This window comes from Oncorhynchus masou, chromosome 1 (genome assembly GCF_036934945.1).
Source record: "Oncorhynchus masou masou isolate Uvic2021 chromosome 1, UVic_Omas_1.1, whole genome shotgun sequence".
Classification (NCBI taxonomy): domain Eukaryota; kingdom Metazoa; phylum Chordata; class Actinopteri; order Salmoniformes; family Salmonidae; genus Oncorhynchus; species Oncorhynchus masou.
In genome coordinates, this window is record NC_088212.1 from 62,871,289 (window position 1) to 62,878,626 (window position 7,338).

A 7,338-nucleotide genomic window follows, 5' to 3' on the forward strand; every position below is an offset into this window, starting at 1 on the left:
TCTTTTGATCAAATCCTAACTGTATGTAGGTATCATTTCTATTGCATAAAGGCTTTTAGAAATATTTTTAATTGGTGTTTTACCTTCGCTGATTTGTCCACATGTAAAACATAGCAGAGGATGGTTTCGATCCATCGACCTCTGGGTTATGGGCCCAGCACGCTTCCGCTGCGCCACTCTGCTATCAGGTAGGAGGAGTAAGCTGAAAATAGTCCAGATCTTTCATGGCCTGCATACTCACCAGCATGTCACCATTTCGCATGTATGGGATGCTCTGGATCAACGTGTCCGACAACGTGTTACAGTTCCCGCCAATATCCAGTAACTTCACACAGTCATTAAAGAGGAGTGGGACAACATTCCACAGGCCACTGCCTGATCAACTCTATGCAAAGGAGATGTGTCGCGCTGCATGAGGCAAACGGTGGTCACCCCAGATACTGACTGGTTTTCAGATCCATGCTCCTACCTTTTTTTTAAAGGTATCTGTGACCAGATGCATTTCTGTATTCTTAGTCATGGAAAATCCATAGATTAGGGCCTAATGAATTTATTTAAATTGACTGATTTCCTAATATGAACTGTAACTCAGTAAAATCTTTGAAATTGTTGCATGTTGCGTTTATATTATTATTCAGTGTAGTTTATACAATGGAGCATTCAAAGACTGACATTAATAGATCAAAATGTGATTAGAGCATTCAGATAATGTCACGAACGTCATCAGGGAAATGACCGGACAAGGTGCAGCGTTGTGAGCGTACAATTCTTTTTATTTTGAATGTCAAAAACAAAAACAAGAACCAGAACCAACACCACACCGCTTACTAGGGCTATACAGGCCACTATAACAAAGTCAACTACCCACAACTAAGGTGGCAAAACAGGCTGCCTAAGTATGATTCCCAATCAGAGACAACTATAGACAGCTGTCCCTGATTGAGAACCATACCCGGCAAAAACATACAAACAGAAAACATAGAATGCCCACCACACATCACACCCTGACCTAACCACATAGAGAAATAAAACGGCTCTCTAAGGTCAGGGCGTGACAGATAAGGGCTTTTGTGAGTGAATTAAGAAGAAGGGGAGAATACTGTTGAGTAATAAATACATGAACAATTATGCTGTATAAGCTTCAGAAATAGTCATACAGTTAAATAAACACCACAGAGGGACAAACAAATTGAACACAAATAATTACAATGAAGTATAATTAACTGAAAATGGGGAGCTACTGATCGCTGGCTCCATCAGATTGCCCACGCCTTTAGATCTTCAGTCTAACGCTCTCCCAACTGAGCTATTTCAGCCACACTGTTAAAATATTATTTCTCATTATGTTCTAAGGTGTCTTGTTAGCTGTCTAAATATCATATTATCATATTAAATGGAGTATCTTTGATATACATACAGAATAATATGAAATGCTCTGAGTATAGGTTGGGTCACGGAGAAAGGATGGAGGAGTTGAGGAGAGTTTAGGGTTTTGTCCAACCCATAATCTCCCAACTAAATGTTCCCTTTGAACCTGTGTTTCCAACCAACAGCCCTCACAATATGCACACTTGCCGAAACCCGGGATCGAACCAGGGACCTTTAGATCTTCAGTCTAACGCTCTCCCAACTGAGCTATTTCGGCCACACTGTTAAAATATTTTTTCTCATTTTGTTCGAAGGTGTCTTGTTAGCTGTCTCATTTATTTAGTTGACTTTAGGATATTTTCTATTAATCTTCTCGAACAGCGCATGACAAATGCTCCCACATGGATGGAATAATCACGTTATTTTCCAAACTGCTAGAAGACAATGCTTCCACCTGCTGGTTCCATGACAAACTCACACATACTTTTAGTTATTATTAGGCAAACTTTTTAGTGATTACATGTACGAAAAGGAGCCTCAGTTGATCTGGAGTCATCTTGCTAACAGACACAGGCTCTCAATGTGTAATGGAAGTTCAACAACTGCTCAGATAAAATGACCTGTTATTTCATCCATTGTCTATGAGAGGGTGGTAGTGTTTACCCTTCAGGTTGATGTAATATTAATGTGGTCTCATTCAACCATTCTATTAGTTATAGCTATGTATTATATAAGTTATCGTATTGCTTACAAACACCATTTTAACACATTATTTGAAAACAAAGTTTCTTTTGATCAAATCCTAACTGTATGTAGGTATCATTTCTATTGCATAAAGGCTTTTAGAAATATTTTTAATTGGTGTTTTACCTTCGCTGATTTGTCCACATGTAAAACATAGCAGAGGATGGTTTCGATCCATCGACCTCTGGGTTATGGGCCCAGCACGCTTCCGCTGCGCCACTCTGCTATCAGGTAGGAGGAGTAAGCTGAAAATAGTCCAGATCTTTCATGGCCTGCATACTCACCAGACATGTCACCATTTCGCATGTATGGGATGCTCTGGATCAACGTGTCCGACAACGTGTTACAGTTCCCGCCAATATCCAGTAACTTCACACAGTCATTAAAGAGGAGTGGGACAACATTCCACAGGCCACTGCCTGATCAACTCTATGCAAAGGAGATGTGTCGCGCTGCATGAGGCAAACGGTGGTCACCCCAGATACTGACTGGTTTTCAGATCCATGCTCCTACCTTTTTTTTAAAGGTATCTGTGACCAGATGCATTTCTGTATTCTTAGTCATGGAAAATCCATAGATTAGGGCCTAATGAATTTATTTAAATTGACTGATTTCCTAATATGAACTGTAACTCAGTAACTCAGTAAAATCTTTGAAATTGTTGCATGTTGCGTTTATATTATTATTCAGTGTAGTTTATACAATGGAGCATTCAAAGACTGACATTAATAGATCAAAATGTGATTAGAGCATTCAGATAATGTCACGAACGTCATCAGGGAAATGACCGGACCAAGGTGCAGCGTTGTGAGCGTACAATTCTTTTTATTTTGAATGTCAAAAACAAAAACAAGAACCAGAACCAACACCACACCGCTTACTAGGGCTATACAGGCCACTATAACAAAGTCAACTACCCACAACTAAGGTGGCAAAACAGGCTGCCTAAGTATGATTCCCAATCAGAGACAACTATAGACAGCTGTCCCTGATTGAGAACCATACCCGGCAAAAACATACAAACAGAAAACATAGAATGCCCACCACACATCACACCCTGACCTAACCACATAGAGAAATAAAACGGCTCTCTAAGGTCAGGGCGTGACAGATAAGGGCTTTTGTGAGTGAATTAAGAAGAAGGGGAGAATACTGTTGAGTAATAAATACATGAACAATTATGCTGTATAAGCTTCAGAAATAGTCATACAGTTAAATAAACACCACAGAGGGACAAACAAATTGAACACAAATAATTACAATGAAGTATAATTAACTGAAAATGGGGAGCTACTGATCGCTGGCTCCATCAGATTGCCCACGCCTTTAGATCTTCAGTCTAACGCTCTCCCAACTGAGCTATTTCAGCCACACTGTTAAAATATTATTTCTCATTATGTTCTAAGGTGTCTTGTTAGCTGTCTAAATATCATATTATCATATTAAATGGAGTATCTTTGATATACATACAGAATAATATGAAATGCTCTGAGTATAGGTTGGGTCACGGAGAAAGGATGGAGGAGTTGAGGAGAGTTTAGGGTTTTGTCCAACCCATAATCTCCCAACTAAATGTTCCCTTTGAACCTGTGTTTCCAACCAACAGCCCTCACAATATGCACACTTGCCGAAAACGGGATCGAACCAGGGACCTTTAGATCTTCAGTCTAACGCTCTCCCAACTGAGCTATTTCGGCCACACTGTTAAAATATTTTTTCTCATTTTGTTCGAAGGTGTCTTGTTAGCTGTCTCATTTATTTAGTTGACTTTAGGATATTTTCTATTAATCTTTCTCGAACAGCGCATGACAAATGCTCCCACATGGATGGAATAATCACGTTATTTTCCAAACTGCTAGAAGACAATGCTTCCACCTGCTGGTTCCATGACAAACTCACACATACTTTTAGTTATTATTAGGCAAACTTTTTAGTGATTACATGTACGAAAAGGAGCCTCAGTTGATCTGGAGTCATCTTGCTAACAGACACAGGCTCTCAATGTGTAATGGAAGTTCAACAACTGCTCAGATAAAATGACCTGTTATTTCATCCATTGTCTATGAGAGGGTGGTAGTGTTTACCCTTCAGGTTGATGTAATATTAATGTGGTCTCATTCAACCATTCTATTAGTTATAGCTATGTATTATATAAGTTATCGTATTGCTTACAAACACCATTTTAACACATTATTTGAAAACAAAGTTTCTTTTGATCAAATCCTAACTGTATGTAGGTATCATTTCTATTGCATAAAGGCTTTTAGAAATATTTTTAATTGGTGTTTTACCTTCGCTGATTTGTCCACATGTAAAACATAGCAGAGGATGGTTTCGATCCATCGACCTCTGGGTTATGGGCCCAGCACGCTTCCGCTGCGCCACTCTGCTATCAGGTAGGAGGAGTAAGCTGAAAATAGTCCAGATCTTTCATGGCCTGCATACTCACCAGACATGTCACCATTTCGCATGTATGGGATGCTCTGGATCAACGTGTCCGACAACGTGTTACAGTTCCCGCCAATATCCAGTAACTTCACACAGTCATTAAAGAGGAGTGGGACAACATTCCACAGGCCACTGCCTGATCAACTCTATGCAAAGGAGATGTGTCGCTGCATGAGGCAAACGGTGGTCACCCCAGATACTGACTGGTTTTCAGATCCATGCTCCTACCTTTTTTTTAAAGGTATCTGTGACCAGATGCATTTCTGTATTCTTAGTCATGGAAAATCCATAGATTAGGGCCTAATGAATTTATTTAAATTGACTGATTTCCTAATATGAACTGTAACTCAGTAAAATCTTTGAAATTGTTGCATGTTGCGTTTATATTATTATTCAGTGTAGTTTATACAATGGAGCATTCAAAGACTGACATTAATAGATCAAAATGTGATTAGAGCATTCAGATAATGTCACGAACGTCATCAGGGAAATGACCGGACCAAGGTGCAGCGTTGTGAGCGTACAATTCTTTTTATTTTGAATGTCAAAAACAAAAACAAGAACCAGAACCAACACCACACCGCTTACTAGGGCTATACAGGCCACTATAACAAAGTCAACTACCCACAACTAAGGTGGCAAAACAGGCTGCCTAAGTATGATTCCAATCAGAGACAACTATAGACAGCTGTCCCTGATTGAGAACCATACCCGGCAAAAACATACAAACAGAAAACATAGAATGCCCACCACACATCACACCCTGACCTAACCACATAGAGAAATAAAACGGCTCTCTAAGGTCAGGGCGTGACAGATAAGGGCTTTTGTGAGTGAATTAAGAAGAAGGGGAGAATACTGTTGAGTAATAAATACATGAACAATTATGCTGTATAAGCTTCAGAAATAGTCATACAGTTAAATAAACACCACAGAGGGACAAACAAATTGAACACAAATAATTACAATGAAGTATAATTAACTGAAAATGGGGAGCTACTGATCGCTGGCTCCATCAGATTGCCCACGCCTTTAGATCTTCAGTCTAACGCTCTCCCAACTGAGCTATTTCAGCCACACTGTTAAAATATTATTTCTCATTATGTTCTAAGGTGTCTTGTTAGCTGTCTAAATATCATATTATCATATTAAATGGAGTATCTTTGATATACATACAGAATAATATGAAATGCTCTGAGTATAGGTTGGGTCACGGAGAAAGGATGGAGGAGTTGAGGAGAGTTTAGGGTTTTGTCCAACCCATAATCTCCCAACTAAATGTTCCCTTTGAACCTGTGTTTCCAACCAACAGCCCTCACAATATGCACACTTGCCGAAACCCGGGATCGAACCAGGGACCTTTAGATCTTCAGTCTAACGCTCTCCCAACTGAGCTATTTCGGCCACACTGTTAAAATATTTTTTCTCATTTTGTTCGAAGGTGTCTTGTTAGCTGTCTCATTTATTTAGTTGACTTTAGGATATTTTCTATTAATCTTTCTCGAACAGCGCATGACAAATGCTCCCACATGGATGGAATAATCACGTTATTTTCCAAACTGCTAGAAGACAATGCTTCCACCTGCTGGTTCCATGACAAACTCACACATACTTTTAGTTATTATTAGGCAAACTTTTTAGTGATTACATGTACGAAAAGGAGCCAGTTGATCTGGAGTCATCTTGCTAACAGACACAGGCTCTCAATGTGTAATGGAAGTTCAACAACTGCTCAGATAAAATGACCTGTTATTTCATCCATTGTCTATGAGAGGGTGGTAGTGTTTACCCTTCAGGTTGATGTAATATTAATGTGGTCTCATTCAACCATTCTATTAGTTATAGCTATGTATTATATAAGTTATCGTATTGCTTACAAACACCATTTTAACACATTATTTGAAAACAAAGTTTCTTTTGATCAAATCCTAACTGTATGTAGGTATCATTTCTATTGCATAAAGGCTTTTAGAAATATTTTTAATTGGTGTTTTACCTTCGCTGATTTGTCCACATGTAAAACATAGCAGAGGATGGTTTCGATCCATCGACCTCTGGGTTATGGGCCCAGCACGCTTCCGCTGCGCCACTCTGCTATCAGGTAGGAGGAGTAAGCTGAAAATAGTCCAGATCTTTCATGGCCTGCATACTCACCAGACATGTCACCATTTCGCATGTATGGGATGCTCTGGATCAACGTGTCCGACAACGTGTTACAGTTCCCGCCAATATCCAGTAACTTCACACAGTCATTAAAGAGGAGTGGGACAACATTCCACAGGCCACTGCCTGATCAACTCTATGCAAAGGAGATGTGTCGCGCTGCATGAGGCAAACGGTGGTCACCCCAGATACTGACTGGTTTTCAGATCCATGCTCCTACCTTTTTTTTAAAGGTATCTGTGACCAGATGCATTTCTGTATTCTTAGTCATGGAAAATCCATAGATTAGGGCCTAATGAATTTATTTAAATTGACTGATTTCCTAATATGAACTGTAACTCAGTAAAATCTTTGAAATTGTTGCATGTTGCGTTTATATTATTATTCAGTGTAGTTTATACAATGGAGCATTCAAAGACTGACATTAATAGATCAAAATGTGATTAGAGCATTCAGATAATGTCACGAACGTCATCAGGGAAATGACCGGACCAAGGTGCAGCGTTGTGAGCGTACAATTCTTTTTATTTTGAATGTCAAAAACAAAAACAAGAACCAGAACCAACACCACACCGCTTACTAGGGCTATACAGGCCACTATAACAAAGTCAACTA

At 39.4% G+C, this 7,338-nt stretch overlaps 3 non-coding genes across 3 annotated transcripts; all 3 read right to left on the minus strand.

The window, feature by feature from the left end:
• Window positions 1-1,572: 1,572 nt before the first annotated feature.
• Window positions 1,573-1,645, minus strand: trnaf-gaa (transfer RNA phenylalanine (anticodon GAA)). The gene has a single exon. It is a non-coding gene; the product is annotated as a tRNA-Phe (tRNA).
• Window positions 1,646-3,737: 2,092 nt separating this feature from the next.
• On the minus strand, window positions 3,738-3,809 carry trnaf-gaa (transfer RNA phenylalanine (anticodon GAA)). The gene has a single exon. It is a non-coding gene; the product is annotated as a tRNA-Phe (tRNA).
• A 2,082-nt stretch (window positions 3,810-5,891) lies between these two features.
• On the minus strand, window positions 5,892-5,964 carry trnaf-gaa (transfer RNA phenylalanine (anticodon GAA)). The gene has a single exon. It is a non-coding gene; the product is annotated as a tRNA-Phe (tRNA).
• Window positions 5,965-7,338: the final 1,374 nt, after the last annotated feature.